Raw genomic sequence first — 16660 nt, forward strand, 5'->3', positions numbered from 1 at the left:
AAAAATTTTTTTTTTTTTTGGAGACAGCATCTCACTCTGTTGCCCTGGGTAGAGTGCCGTGGCATCATAACTTACAGCAACCTCAAACTCTTGGGCTTGAGTAATCCTCCTCTTGCCTCAGCCTCCCAAGTGGCTGGGACTATAGGTGTGTACCACCATACCTGGTTAGTTTTTTCTATTTTTTAGTAGAAATAGGGTTACACTTCTGCTTAGGCTGGTCTCAAACCCTCCAACTCAAGCAGTCTACCCGCTGGAATGCTAGTAGTGTAGATGTGAGTTACTATGCCTGGCCTTGAAATGTATTCTTAAACAAATTGAATGGTAGATATATAGATATAGATATGTAGATATAAATAATATCTATATAGATGGATGTATATATACATAGATAGATAAATGCCACATGTTATAATAGAGGCATAAACAAATTGGGGGATGGGGAAAGTGCTGACTTAAACATCTTAGGAAATGAACATAACCTCCAGAGCTGTTAACAGCAGGGGCTGCACAGGAGCAGTGCACTCTTGGTGATAAATTTGCTTCCCTTGGGAGCAAAGGTCACTAGTTATGCTCCTCCTGTACATTTAGCTAGAAGAGAACGCTTGAATTACTGGATGGCAAGCAGTGGAATCTGGGTTTCCCACTGTTAGAATGAAAAGTTGCAGATCAGCCAAGGGAGGAGGCTCATAGGAGCCGTGAGTAATGGGTTAGAGTTGGTAACATTGGTGTGAGCTCGTGAATAGTTTACTGTAGGTACAGATGGTACCTATACCATATACACAGGGTATACAGATAAATACACATATTTATGTGTATACACAGGGTAACACAGACACACATTGTGTTCTGTCAGCTGGGTAGCCCTCTAGCAGTGGTCCCCCAGCAGCAACAAGCACACCCAGCACCCAAACCCTGGTTTCTCTCACTGTTTCAGGTGCCAGGGCTCCTTGGAGACATGGTTGATTGATGCTGCTACACCTGGGGCAGGAAATACATATAATGAGCCTGGATCATCTTGTACCAGGAAAAGAAAAACAAAAAATAACAAAAACAAATTGGTTGGGTGTGCCACAGGTGTACAGGAGCCTATGGAAAGAACCCTCCCCCATCCCCATGAACAAGCTAGAACCATCTGAGAAAACAACATGGTATTGTGGTTTAAGCCAAAGTATTAATGTAAATTAAAGGATGAATGAGAATAAACTGGGGAGGAGAGACAAATCTTCCATGCTGAAGAATTATAAGTACTTTCTATAGATACTTGTCTCCAAGGAGGTACACTTGCTCCCCGCCATCAGGTGCCGGCCAAGCTTACTGACTTTCAGACTGTCAGGAATGGACTCAGCCAGGCAACAGGGCAGATATCAGCTCATAGGTCACCTGGTATAAAACCTTGGTATCAAGTGATGACGGCTGCTTTTTACTCTATGTGTCCTATGTGTCCCAGTATCATGGGAAGAACACCAGACAAATCTCAATAATGGGGCATCACACAGAATACCTGGCCAGTAATCAAAATTGTCCAGGTTATTGGAACTGTAGGAAAATGAGAAATTGCCACAGCCAAAAGAAGCCAAAAGAGACATGACAGCTGAATATGCTGTGGTGTCCTAGAGGGACCCTGGACATGAGAAGAGGACATGAGGTGGAAAACCGAAGCGTCTGAATAATAGGAATGGGCAGGCAGGCCTCAGAGATATTGTAGGTTTAGATCTAGACTGTCTCAAGCGACACACACAGATGTTTTACTTTTCCAGTGTATGTGAGAGTTATTTATACTATATTCTGATCTGCTAAATGTGTGATAACATTACGTCTGAAGAAAGAATGCACATACCTTTAAAATATTATTAAAAATGCTAATGATCATCTGAGCCTTGAGCAAATCATAATCTTTTTGCAGGTAGAGGGTCATCCATGTTCATGGCTGCTGACTGATCAGGGTACAGATTGCCAAAAGCTGGGGTGGCTGTGGCAATTTTAAAGTAGCACAGCCATGAAAGTTCCCACATTAATTGACTCTTCCTTTTACAAATGATTTCACTGTACCATGTGATCCTGTGTGAATCGTGAATCCTTTTTAGAAGGTTTTCAGTTGACTCTGCCTGGATCCATCGGAGGGATTAACTGTCTGTGGCAATGATAGCCTTATGAAATGTATTTCTTCAAAAATAAGACTTCAAAGTTGAACTTACTCCTTGATCTATGGTCCGAAAATGGATGTTGCATTAGCAGGCATGAAAATAATACTCATCTCCTTGTACATCTCCCTCAGAACTCTTGGGTACCAGTGGCATTGTCAATGAGCAGTAAAATTTTGGACGAAAATTTTTTTCTGAGCAGTAGGTTTCAACCATGGATTTAAATATTCAGTAAGCCACACTGTAAATGGATGCGCTGCCATACCGGCATTGCATTGTGCATTTACAGAGCACAGGTAGAATAGATTTAGTGTCATTCATTTATTTTTTTTTTATTAAATCATAGCTGAGTACATTAATGTAGTCATGGGGTATGATGTGCTGGTTTTATATACAATTTGAAATATCTTCATCAAACTGGTTAACATAGCTTTCATGGCATTTTCTTAGTTATTGTGTTAAGACATTTGTATTCTACATTTAGTAAGTTTCACATGTACCCTTGTAAGATGCACCATGGGTGTGGTCCCACCAATTACCCTCCCTTCTCCCTTCCCCTGCCTTCCCTCTCTCCTTTCCTCTTCTTCTTGGGCTATAATTGGGTTATAGCTTTCATATGAAAGCTATAAATTAGTTTCATAGTAGGGCTGAGTATATTGGATACTTTTTCTTCCTTTCTTGAGATACTTTGCTAAGAAGACTATGCTCCAGTTCCATCCATATAAACATGAAAGAGGTAAAGTCTCCATCTTTCTTTAAGGCTACATAATATTCTGTGGTGTACATATACCACAATTTATCGATCCATTCATGGGTCAATGGGTGTCATTCTTAAGAGCTGGAGGATCATCTTGGATTGGTAAATGGCAATTTACCAATTAGCCAATTTACCATTGGCTTCAACTTAGAGTCACCAGTTGCTTTAGCCCCTGAAAAGAGAAGCTTTGAGCCAGACATTGACTTACCTTCTCTAGCTATGAAAATCCTAGATGGCATCTTCTTCCAATAGAAGGCTGTTTCATCTATATTGAAAATCTGTTGTTTGTGTAGCCACCTTCATCAGTAACTCAGCTAGATCTTTTAGGTAATTTAACTGCAGCTTCCCTGCAGCACTTGCTACTTCTTCTTATACTTTTATGTTATAGTGATAATTTCTTTCTTTAAACTTCATGAACTTCTCCTGACTTCAGCTTTTCTTCTGCACCTTCCCCACTTCTCTCAGCCTTCACTGAATTGAAGAGAATTAAGGCCTTGCTCTGGATTAGGCTTTGGCTTAAGGGAATGTTGTGGCTGGTTTGATCTTCTATCCAGACCACTCAAACTTTCTCTACATCAGTAATCAGGCTGTTTTACTTTCTTATCATTTGTATGTTCACTGGAGTAGCACTTTTAATTTCCTTCAGGAAATTTTTTGCATTCACAGCTTGGCTGACCAGCACAACAGGTCTGGCTTTTAGCTTGTCTCAGCTTTGAATATGCCTTTCTCACGAAGCTTAATCATTTCTACTTTTTTATTTAAAGGAGAGATGTGCAACTCTTCCTTTCACTTGAACACTAAGAAGCCATTGTAAGGTTTTTAATTGTCCTATTTCAATATTACTATGTCTCGGGGAATAGAGATACCCAAGGAGAGGGAGAAAGATGGGAGAACAGCAGCAGGTTGGTTGAAGGAGTCAGAACACACTCATTTATGTTTGTTGTCTTAACTGATAAGGGCACTGTTAATGGCACCCCCAAACAAGGACAACGGTAACATCAAAGATCACTGATCATAGATCACCACGACAGGAATAATAATAATGAAAAAGTTTGAAATATTGTGACAATTACTACAGTGTGGCACAGAAACACAAAGTGAGCACATGTTGCTGGGAATATGGCACCAAGAAGACTTGCTTAACACAATGTTGCACAGACCTTCAATGTATACAAAATGCAGTGTCTGCAAAGCACAGTGAAGGGACATGCAGTCAGCTAACATCCACCTGTGGGGTGTTGGGTCAGTACTGTAGCTGACATGTCACACTAGTGTGAGATGATGACAGGAAACTGGGATGTCTCTACTGCCTTCTCAATTCTTTTGTGAATCTGAAACAATTCTAAAAATTAAAGGCCATTAACAAGAAAATGAAAGAGCTATTATTTCTGTCTGGCAGAGGGTACTGATAGAGGTTGAAGAGCCTGATGTGCACCTTGCCAAGTGAATGGAAGCCCTGGTGGGTGCAGAAGCTGTTCTCGTCGCTCAGAAGCAGGGCTTCTTATGTGGTTGGTTCCTATCCACCTACAACTTAGTTCTCAGATTTGCTGGTGCCAGTGTCATGTATGATACCTACTTGGGCTTCGTGTGCTAAGGTGGGTGTACATTTCTACCTGAACTTCTGCAGAGATGGCTGTTTTGTTTTTATAGCATCTCTCCTCAGCAGCATTAGCCTTGATGAGGTGGAAGAGATGCATCTCTGGGTTGTTAAGGTGGTCATCTTTTGGGTTCAGCACTTTCTGGAGTCTTCTATTTAAAAGGCCCTTACCCATTGTTCAGAACTATCATGGGTTCAGGCCTTTGGTTTAGCAATGTGTGCAGCTGTGGGAGTGTTCTCTAATGACAGTCCGGTCTTTTGTGGGATTTAATTTTGATATATGAGCATTTGTGTATGAGGAGAGCCCAGAAGTATCCATAGTGAGATGGATTATCCTCCCCAGACTTGACACTTTATCTAAGAGAGGAGGGTCTGACACCAGCTCTAAGGCACAAAGATTTTGTGCTGTCGTTCCAGGTGGCAGGGGAATTATTCCTCCATCCTGACTGTGTAATGTGCTTACACCCATACCTGAGAGCTTGAGCCCCACCAAGTTCACATTTTTCAAAGTGTTCTTGGACTGTGTGTGGTCTCTGTGTTTTTAGCTTTGACCATGGGGTCACCTGGTCCTGCCACATTGTACTTGGATTTTTCTTCCCTCTGGAATGAGGGGCCCCTGTTGTTGCTTTACGTAGGGAGTTCCCAGCCCCTCCACAGGCTCCAACTCTGGTGCTTCAGTTTGGACTTATGACTCAGGGGAAGGACCCTCCTTCTTGGGGGCTCAGGTGTGGGGGTCTGTGGATGGATGGCATGGGTTTGGGTCCTTTATCTTCAGGTACTGTGTAAACAGAGTATCCTGTGAGCCTTGGACTCCTTTAAAATACATAGCACTCCTTTCTTTCCTTGATTACAATATTGTACATGTGGATAGCCTGGAAACTGCTGAAAAGTTTCAAGAAGACATTTTCCTTGATTTCTCTCTTCCCTTTCCCCCCACATTCATCTAGTTCATCAATTAGTGAAAGATCAGTCTCTCACTGTGCCACAGGTATGGGGGCAGCCACTAGAGAGGCATCTGCATCAGAGTAGACAGGCCTCATTTACATTCTGTGTGTGTCACTTAACATCTTATTGTGACAAGTGCACATATCATTAAATTTTCTTTGAAAATAAACTCTTCAGTGGCTGTATGATATTTCTTTGTGTAGTTATACCGAAATTAAATTTTTCTCTTGGCTCGGCGCCTGTGGCTCAAGTGGCTAAGGCGCCAGCCACATACACCTAAGGTGGCGGGTTCGAATCCAGCCTGGGCCCGCCAAAACAACAATGATGGCTGCAACCAAAAAATAGCCAGGCATTATGGCGGGCACCTGTGGTCCCAGCTACTTGTGAGGCAGAGGCAGGAGACTCGCTTGAGCCCAGGGGTTGCTATGAGCTGTGATGCCACGGCACTCTACCCAGGGGAATAGCTTGAGGTTCTGTCTCAAAAAAAATTTTTTTTTCTCTTTATTGGAAATTTTGTTTGTTGCTAATTTTCAGTATTATTATAAATGTGAGCAACATCTTTTGACAGTTTTTGCACCATGTGTCTGGTTCATTTTTTAAGGTAGAATTAATGAATTTAAGGGTATGTACACTTTTAGGACAATTGACTTGTGTTGCTAGTTTAGTTTCAAAAAAAGTGTCTGTAGACATTCTGTCCAGCAGGTGTGGTGTGCTGCCCCCACTGGAATTGCGCATTACTATTTTAGGCCTTGCTGCTGTGGGTGAGAAATGGGTCTTCCTAAAGTTTTTCTTTATGTTTGTTTGTCAGTTATATTTCTTGAGTGTTTACATTGCCTACTTTTCTACTAAGGCATTAGTGATTTTCTTTACTGATTTGTAAAAGTTTTTATATGTTTTTGCATGTATTTCCCCCAGTTTGTCTCTTACCTGTTATTCTTTAAACAATGTTTTGGGATGTATTTTATGTTGTAAAGAGATTGATCTTTCTCTTTATTATTATTCTGCTTCCATGCTCAATGTCTTTTGGGGGCCTTAAGCTCCATCAGATATTCCGCTATATTTTCTTTTGGTTGTAGGACAGTAACACAGGCAAGGGTAAGAGTAAGGGTTATTACCCATCCACTGGGCTTTCAGGGGAGCTCTGTGTTCATTAACTCTGCTCCCCTGGGTGTGTTCTTTATTCTGAATCTCAGCTGTCTTCTTCATAAAATGAGGTGGTAATAGTACCTCCTGAGGTTGTCAGTGTTGAGTAGGTGTCTGTGCAGGCTCAGCCTAGGGCAGGCAAGGGAGTCTTCCTGTCATTGCCATCTCTCAGTAAGGCCATTTTTCACCTGGCACCCTCCCATGCTTGCACCTGGTGCTTTCTATAGAAGGTATTCATGGAAGACTGAACCTTCTTGTGAGTTAATCAGATGTCCCTGAACAATGAGAACTCTTTCTTTCCCTTATCTGTGATGCACATCATCTGATAGCTGGCAGAGCCCATAAAGTTCTGTCTGAATAGTGAACTTGGGGTCTGGTTCATTTTTAGGTACTGGAAAGGGTCTCAGATGAGTCCATCCTAGCAGCTCTCTCTCATCTTGACTCAGGTGTGGTTGTCCATGTAGAGGGTCCATATCCCTGCCTAGGAAGGAACATTGCACTTTAAGTAACCATGGCAGTGATAGCAGTAACACTGGGTTATGCTGCAGGTCAGAGCTCTTAAAAACCTGTTTATTCTACTCTCCACTCACACAACACAACTTTACATGAGGGATGTTTCCTTGGACTCAGGAATGTGCTTGGTGATGCCTTGCCAGCAGGTGGATGGGGATTCTTATCTCTATAGAGTACAACCCCTTACAGAAAGGAACATCTCAAAATAAGGAAGGCTAAGAGTAGTAAGAGGTTAGGCAAATCAAGTATTTGCAAAGTTAGGCTTTCACAGTACTTACCTTAGGGTCTGGCCCTTGTCTTTATGAGAGATTCAAGGCTAGGCATAATAGTTCACACCCGTAATTCCAGCACTTTGGGAGGCTAACAAGGAGGATGGCTTGAGCCCAGGAGTTAGAGGCTGCAATGAGCCATAATTTGGCCATTGCATTCTAGCCTGAGCCACAAAGAGAGACCCTATCTCTAAAGAGACCCAAGAGGTTGAGTATATGACTATAAGTAGTAGAACCTTATGATGAATGCATTGCGTTTTGAATGTATGTGATTCTGCATGTGCAGCTTGGCCTGCCCTCCTGGGTCAGCTGGAGGAGGCCCCTGCTCTCTCACTTGGTGTCGAGAAGAAGTCCTGTGGGAAGTGCCTTCTGAGGTCTTGGAAATAGCATGCCTGTGATCTGTGACTATGTGCATACTTGTGCCCAATGGTTGTGACTCAGTCTGGTCCCTTCAGGACCTGCCTCTCAAGCAAGAGGCCCTGAGCCTTGAGGTGCAAGGAGAGTCCTCGAACATGTTTCCTGCCTGGTTTGTGGGAACGACAGGTAGGAAGCACTTCTACCTCCTCTCTTTACTTCCATGTCTTGGAAGTAAAGACATGGTGTGTTCTGGTGTGTTCATGTAACCAGTTTAGCAGGGACCTATCTTCTCTTTCAGGAAAGCATGAGCCCATTTCTTTCTCTTCCCTGCACTCATGGCTCCTGTTGTGTGACATACTGTTCCCAGTAGCCTTTGTTTTGTGAGATAGGGCAGTTTCTGTCCCAGCCCTCAGGCCCTGCTGCCCCATTTATAGTAGGTCAAGACTTAAGAATGAAAGATGGCTAGTGTTGGTGGGAATTCCCATCCAGGGTCCTCAGCCCTGGCCATCATATGGAAGTAATAGCTGCTTTGTGCCTGATTTGCCAGAGACGGAGTGTTCTGTGACAAAGGGGATGTAGCTACCTCATAGTGGCTCCACAGATAGGCCTGATGTTGCCAGCTGGCTTTGGGGCTGTGAACCATGCTTCCTATGGAGGCCCAGACTCCTGAACTGCTTGTGACAGATGACATGGCAGCATTTCCCAGAGCGGCCCAACAATACTCTGGAGTGGGAGATATATGAGTGTGGAGATGGAGTCTCTCACATAGCCCTGTAGTAAGCTGGTGTTAGATAAGCAATCATTTTGATTTGTAAAGTTTAAGACATATACTTAAAGTATAAGGCCCCATGGGCTCTTATAGGTTCCCCAAGCCCATAAGTTTGCAGTGGGAGGCCTGGAGACAGCAGAGGGTCCTCCTCCCAGTGGGTCTGGAGAGCCAGGGGCAGAAGAAAGTCTCTTGGGCTCTCTGTGGGGCCTCAGCTGCATGACTGGCATGCGGTTAAGGTACAGGACATAGTCAGGGAGGCCCTTGAGCTCTTCTGGCCCTGGTGGGGGTGGGGGTGGGGATGTTACTGAGTGTGAAGTTAGAATCCTTCTACCAGATATTTGACTCATTTAGCAATCGTATTTTCTAAAATTTATTTTTAGAGACAGAAGTCTCCCCATGTTGCCCAGGCTGCTCTGTAACTCCTGGACTCAGCAGTCCTCCCACTTCAGCCTCCCCAGATGCTGGCATTATATGGGTGAGCCACCATGCCTGGCCAGCAAATTTATTTTTAACATTTTTTCTTTGCCAAGTGCTTGTCTGGGCATTAAGGAAAGAGCAGGGGAAGAGAAAGCCCTGCTCTCTGGCTAGGAAGACAGATAGTCACAGAGTCTCATAAGCACATAGTTGTGATCATTGTTGCAGAGGGGAGAGGGGTGTGGAGGGCCCCATGGAGCAGGCTTCTGTCAGTTGGCAGCTGTGGTTGGTAGGCTAAGTTGCAATCATCAGATGTGTATTGTGTTTTATAAAGGGGCAGGGGGACATTCCAAGGATATGAGACAAGTAGTAATAACCAATAGCTAACATTTAAAAATAAATATTATGGGTTTCATGTAAATTATCTTTTTTGATTCTAAAAAATAACTCTGTGATAAGTAAGGCACTTATTCTTGTTTGTGGCTAAGAAAACTCACAGAGGTGCAGTCAATCTCCCAAACCCCACACTGGTCTCCCGAGCTGGGCCACATGACTGAGCATGGCAGGGCAGCCCCATGTTGTTGTCTCCTCTCCCCAGGGCCCAGCACAGGGCTGGGCGAACAGTGGCTGCTGCTGAAGTTGGCTGAATGAATGAATAGAGTGTCTTCCTCTGGATGTGAGAGCTATTTGGTATTATGGGTCTTTTGTCCTGTTGAATTGGTGGTGGCACCAGCAGGAGTATACTCAGACCACTTTGCCCAGCTCTAAGAAAGCAACAGATGTGACACTGTCTTGCCCAAGGAGCATAGGATGAGGGGTAGGATTTGTGTGTGTACATGCTCATAGATGTTGCCATGCAGTGAAGGGGGGCAGGAATGGGTACACTGCATGATGCCCATCCATGTGTCTGGGGAAGAACCTTGCTCCTCTCCAGCTGGGTCCACCACTATCCCCCTGTGTTATCTGTGTTCCATTTCCTAACGCTCTTGTCTGACTCCCTGCCAGAGTGAGTTCCTGGAGAGGGAGCAGTGTCTGTGCCCTGGATCCCACTGCAGAACAGCCAGACCCTGGACGGGTACCCATAGCACTGTTAGCTGGATGGGAGTTGAGTCCAACTTTTAAATCTGTGCTGGGAAGCAGCACCCATACCTTCAGCCTCCTTGAAAACACTTCCTGGTTGGTCACCTTGTTTTGAATCCTCATGTTAATTTCTGGCCCCAATCATCTGAGGAAAGCTCTGAAGGGGAATGTGGCAAAGGAGTCCATCCCTGAGCTGCAGATCATTTCCTGGGGGAGCCACACCCTGGACAGTCCTGCCCTTCTAAGTTATGGAAGGACCATTGAATTAGAACTGTCTTGGTGATGCCCTGTAGCCCCTAAGCCCAGAGTATGTGTGGCATCAGGGGGTGTTCCCAGGCTTTGGGATCACTTGTCACCCTATGGTCTTCTTGCTGTGTGTAGTCAGCAGGGGTTTGAGCCCAGAACTGTTTGTGCTTTGATTTATTCTGTAGTCTTCTTTCTGAGCATCCATCCTTCTTTCAGTGTAGAGAGTTTCATATAGGCCAGGCTTCAGAGCTCAGCCCTGTTACTTGTGTCTGGTGACCCTTGGTCATTTCCTTTACTCAAAGCCTCGATCCTCCTCTTAAAGGAAGACAGAGAACTGTGCCTGCCTATGGAGATGCTCTGATGACCAATCAATTCATTCATTAATTTCTCAACTGAACAGATATTTACTGTACACCTGTTATATTCCAGGCACTGTGTGGGAGCTGGGGGCCAGGTGTATAGCTGTGAGTGACAGATCAGGAGAACTGATGTTTGGAAACCAGGTCATATGATGCCTAGTGCATGCATGGCTGTGGGTATAGGCTGCCTTTGCTGTTACCACCTGGTGAATAGAGCTGATCAGATTTTGTTAATTTTGAACTTCAGTAGACTAAATTCATCTAAGCATATAGGGAAACTGAGGCTTAGAGAGGTAAAGGAACTTGTCTGATTGGTAGAGCTGGGCCATGAACCTAGGGCTCTGTTTGGCTACATTACACAATGGGCAGTGTCCTAGTCCCATGTGCTATATGTCCATGTGGGACATACATACTGCACAGACCCTGTGTGGTCACTTCTCCCTACCTGGAGAGGTGCCAGCTGCAGGTGGCTGTGGCCTGTAGGTGTGGCTTCCTGTTAGAATGGTCCTGGTGCCCTTTCTAATTCTGCACATCCCCTTAGGAATGCCAACTCTAATATAGCACCCATGCCATTAGCCGTACAAATGTGGGGAAGTGCTATTTGGAAGCTTAATGCTAGGAGAACACATTATACAGGTAACATAAATGAAATAGAATTTGAAAGAGAGCAGTATGAAATCTAAGCAAAATTGCTTCAGGAAATCTGAATTGATTCCTACTCCTTCTTACAATAGGTGTTGTAGAGCTTTTCATCTGGAGGTTGAAGTTGCAAGAACATGGCTTGTGGGCGAGAAATACAGAGCAGCAGGTGAGAAATTCAGAGCAGCAGGCTTACCCCTCTACTCTGCAGCTGCATCTCAGGAGGCTGCAACAGGGAAGTCAGAGCCAGACAGCATTCCTGGGACTGGGACTGGAGAGCAGGCATGTTCTCTGCACCAGGGACAGGTAGAGGGCAGGCTAGTGACACAGGGTGTGAAGGGGACTGTGTTTCTTATTTGTGAGCAGGCTGGCATTTAACTTCCTGCACCTTTAGGGAAGAACTTCAAGTAGATGCATGTAACGGAGAATGTTTAGCTTGTAAGTACTGGACAGATGCTTATTTATTTATTTATTTATTTTGAGACAGAGCCTCAAGCTGTCCCCCTGGGTAGAGTGCCGTGGCATTATAGCTCACAGCACTGGGCTCTAGCGAGTCTCCTGCCTCTGCCTCCCAAGTAGCTGGGACCACAGGTGCCCGCCACAACGTCTGGCTATTTTTTGGTTGCAGCCGTCATTGTTGTTTGGCGGGCCCGGGCTGGGGATTCGAACCCGCCACCTTAGGTGTATGTGGCTGGCGCCTCAGCCAGTTGAGCTATAGGCGCCAAGCCGACAGATGCTTTTAAAGTCTGTGACCATGTCCTCTCTTCTGGGGGTTCCTCTGAGTGTGGTAACCCAGCAGAAATAGAGCTCACTGGGCAATAAACTTGGTTTATTGGTCAAATAAGATTATCTTATAATTAGGCTTCTGGAAATTAAGGGAGTGAAAAATAAAGAAAACCAGAGAAGAAAGTAGACTAGGAACGCAAGTATTTAGGAAGGCTGGCTGAGAGGACCTGGTATGGTGGGTGGTTAGGCACAGCGCTTCACATTTGTCCTCAACCCATGAGGGTGGCCTTCTCAAAACATGGTAATTGATGCTTATTACTGTACACTGGTTCATTAGGAAAGGTCAGACTCTTCCCCTTGTTCTCAATTTACTTTGACCTGGGCCATGTCTGATTTGCTTTGCAGGCATTTTCATCAAGTATAGATTAATAGTTTCTGCCACTTTTCCCAAGGCTGTGCTGCCTTTAGCTGGAGCCCTGACTACACACCCAGTGCTTCCAGGGACCTGTGTTTAATGGGTTCTAATTTGTACAAGCACAAGTGGTGTGCTAATTCCAAATTAGTCTTATCTACTTATGAAAGAAGCGAAGCAAGAAATGTGTTTGGTAACAGTTTGCTAACACTTTGTTCATGTTACTATATGGAAATTAATAGAATTGCATTGTGTTAAAATTATCCTCTAATTCAGTCATCATCAATTGAACTGACCTTTCTACCCAATTAACTGGAGTTAATGAATTTTGACTACTCTGAAAACTTTTGTCGCTAGAGGCTTTTTTTCTCACCCCAAGGTTTAACTACATTATCGGGAAGCCTCCCTGTGTATTTCATGCACCATGTTCTTAAGTGTGTGGGCAGGTGTGTGTGTGAAGAGTCGCCATCTCTCTGCTGTGTTCAGAGTTCCTCTGTTCTGACCATGGGTGTCCAGGAGTAGTAAGATTGAGATTACACAGTGATGTCTTCAGTGAGCAATTTGGGCCAATTACACGAGCTTCATTTGCTCCTGGTGTGTCCCTAGGAGAATCTGGAGCATCTGCTGTTGGAATATCTCAGCCATAAAGAGACAAATGTTCTCAGGACTTTGGGCAAGAAATGATAGCCTGTGTCATTTCAGAAGACCTTTTTTTCCTCTGCTCGCATCTGGGTACTGGGATGATCTTGTTTCTGTCCCTTGGATTTTTAAATTTTCTTCTGCTCCATACTCCCCCTTTCCCTGTCTCATATCATTGTAATCACAGCTCTCAGATTAATCTTCTCAGACTATTCTCCATGCAAATCACTCCCTTGCCCGGTGCTTCCTGGGTTCCCTGTCTTCCTCTCTGTTTGCCATGCAGAGTGCCCCAGGCCCTGCCTGCTCTCACCTCTCTTTGTGGTCCCACTGGGTAAATGCACTTCAGGCATCTGGGCTGGAGATTTGGGGTCTGTGGTCAAACAGGAAGCTGGTCTTCATTTTGAGTGTGTTTTCTGTCAACTGTTTGTTAGTGTAGCTGCACAGCCATAGCTCTGCTCCTAAAACTACAGAGTATCCTTTTTAAAAATTATTATTTTTTCAGCCTTTTATTGGAGTATAAAATACATTTGAAAAGTACTCAATTCTCTAAGTATGACTCAGTAAGTTATACCAAAGTCACTCCTTCTGTGTAGTCATCTTCAAGACCAAGTAGAGTGTCCCTGACACTTCAGAGCTGCAGCTTTATTGACTCCAACACTCTTTAGTTTTGCTTATTTTTGAATTTCATATAAATGGAATCATGTGACATATAACCTTCCTTCCTCTTCTCCTCCCCCTCCCTTTCTTTTCCCCTCCCCTCCCCTTCCCCCTCCTTCCCTCCCTCAGAATTTCATTGTTACCCAGGCTAGAATGCTATAACATCAACTTAGCTCACAGCAACCTCAAACTCCTAGGTTGAAGCTGTTTACCTGCCACAGCTTTCTGAGTAGCTAGGACTATAGGCACCCGGCTATGTTTTTGATTTTTTGCTTGAAATTCTGTTGCTGTGTGAAATTATTTTATATTGATCTTATGAGTATACCACATCATGTTTTTTTAAATTCTTCTGTTGATGGGCGTTTGAGTTTATTTCTTGGCAGTTGTGCCTAATGCTGCTATGAACTTCTTTATTTGTCTTTTGGTACACATACATATGAATTTCTGTCAACACATACCCAGAAGCATGACTGCTCTGCCAGAGGATATGTGAAGTGCCAACCTTTATAGTTGGTGTCAAATGGTTTGCCTAGGGGGTGGTGATAGTTCTCATCCTCTGGTGGTGAATGGGCGTTCTCAGTGCTTTAAAGCTTTTCTCACACTGAGGGTTGATTCTTGCTGTTCCAGTTAGTTGGTGGTATCTCATTGTGTTTTCAGTTTACATCCCAGAATATTAAGGAGATTTAACACCTCTTCGTGTTTATTGGCCATCTCCTTATCCACATTGGTGGAGATGCTCTTTCCAATCCACTGTATGTTTTTCCTCTTCTTTTTCTTTGTGATTCAAAAATTCTTTGAAAATATTTTCTTTGTGATTTGTATTCTTTATATCCTCTGGATACTGGCCTTTCCTTAGATATTTGTGTTCAAAGTATCTTTTCCCATTCTCTATGTGTTTTTTACTCTCTTTAAGAGAAGTTCTTAATTTTTAGGAAATCTAATTTATCAATGTTTAAATTCCTTTATCGTTATTATTTTGCATGTATGTGTTATGTTTAAGCAAGCCTCACCCTCCCCAAGGTTATTGATTTATGCTTTGATATTGTCTCCTTTGTCATTCTGCTTTTCCACACTCAGCTATGCCCCATCCAGCCTTATTTCCCTCCATGTGGATGTCTAGCAGACTCAGCAGCAGATACTGGAAAAGTGTCCACAGTAATGCTTGCATCATAGCTTAGTCATCTCTGTATATACACAGAATGGTTTCTGGACTCTATAAAGTTTCATTAGTCTATTTATCTCTTTTTGCCAAAATCACACAGTCTTTATTACTGTGACTCTATAAACTTTGTTGTCTGCTTGTCTTCTGATGGCCTTGGCTATTCATGGCCATTTGCCTTTTCATACAAAGTTCACAGCTCTCTGCCCAGTGTGGTGGCTCATGTCTATAATCTTAGCACTCTGGGAGGCCAAGGCAGGTGGATAGCTTGAGCTCTCTGGTTTGAGACCAGCCTGAGCAAAAAGTGAGGACCCCCCCCCAAAAAAAAAAAGAAAAACTGAGGCAAGAGGATCACTTGAGCCCAAGAATTGGAGATTGCTATGAGTTATGAGGCCACTTCACTCTATCCAGGGTGACAGCTTGAGACTGTCTCAAAAAAACAAAACAAAAAACAAAGTTTACAGCTCAGCCTTGTCAGTTTCCACCAACAAACCTGCTGGGACTTTTTATTGGGAATGCATTGATTAAATGCCATCAGTACACTATTAAATCTTTTAATCCATGGGTGTACTATTTTAGGTCATCTTTATATTCTTTGAATAATATAAAGTTTTCTGGGTACATATATCACAGGCTTAAAAAAAAATCTTTCCCAAATTTTTATTTTCTATTTGTGCTGATACATAGAAATAATTCAACTTTAATTAGTGACTTTGATCCATCAATATTGTTAAATTTATTAATTATTTGGAGGTTACATTGAATTGTTTATGTTCACAATTATGTCAACTACTAATAATTTTTAATTTTTTCTCATTTTTTATACCTTAATGTCATTTCATATTTTTTATGTCTTTTCTTGTCTTATTCCACTGCTTAGGTTCTCCAGTGTTGTTCTGAACAGAAGTATTGATAGCAGGTCTTTGTTTCCTTCTCAGTCTCAGCAAGAAAGCTTTCAATATTTCACGGTTAAAGATTATGCTGACTGTAGTAAGGAAATCTTGTATTTTTCTTCTTTTCATCTCTCTTCCCCCCCACACCTCCCTCCCTTTCCTTTCTCTTTCTTTTTTCTTTTCTTTCTTTTTTTTTTTTGAGACAGCTTCTCCTGTTCCCCAGGCTAGAGTGCAGTTGTATCATTGTAGCACGCTGTAACCTCAAATTCCTGGGCTCAAGTGATGCTTCCCATGTAGCTGGGACTACAGGTGTGCACCACCACACCCAGCCAATTTTTAAAGTATTTTTTGTAGAGATGGTGTCTCTCTGTGTTTCCTAGGCTATTTTCAACCTCATGGGCTCAAGCCATCAGACTATAGAAGTTCTCTCCATTCCTCATTTGCTAAGACATTTTTTGTTTTGCTTTGTTTTGAGTTTTTCTTCCATGAATAGATGTTGAATTTTAATCACAGTATTTTCTGCATGTATTGAGATGAACATTTGATTTTCTTCTTCTGTTAATATGAATTAATATTAATTGACTTTCAAATGTTAACCCAAACTTGCATCCCTGGAATAAATGAGCTTGGTTTATGGATTATGCTTAACGTGTAATGCTTTGGTTTGTCAGTAAGTTAATTAGAGGTTGGTTGGAGAGTTTGGCCATTATTTTTTATTTTTTCTAATGTCCTTACCAGGTTTGGTGTCATGGCTTTATAAAATATTAGAATATATGTACATATTTAGTATAAGATTGGTGGTGTTTCTTCTTTAAAGGTTTGGTAGAATGTACCAGTGAAGACTTTTGGGCCTGGGGTTTTCTTGATGGGAAGATTTTAAATTGGGGGTTTGATTTTTTTTTTTTTTTCAATAGCTTTGAAGCTTTAGATTTTCTTTTACTCCTT

The 16660-nt window shown here is 42.9% G+C and overlaps 1 protein-coding gene across 7 annotated transcripts in view; it reads left to right on the forward strand.

Moving 5' to 3' along the window:
* Positions 1–16660, forward strand: part of MAD1L1 (mitotic arrest deficient 1 like 1) — a 473404-nt gene that overhangs the window by 200491 nt on the left and 256253 nt on the right. The window contains exon 1 of one of the 7 annotated variants that reach the window (XM_023516519.1): positions 11168–11398. The exons of the other annotated variants lie outside the window; for them this stretch is intronic. The gene's annotated coding sequence lies outside the window, so the exon portion shown is untranslated. Of the gene's footprint in view, positions 1–11167; positions 11399–16660 lie in introns of those variants that run through there. 7 annotated transcript variants of the gene reach the window in all.

This window comes from Otolemur garnettii, unplaced genomic scaffold, assembly GCF_000181295.1.
Source record: "Otolemur garnettii isolate 467f Iridium unplaced genomic scaffold, OtoGar3 scaffold00092, whole genome shotgun sequence".
NCBI lineage: Eukaryota > Metazoa > Chordata > Mammalia > Primates > Galagidae > Otolemur > Otolemur garnettii.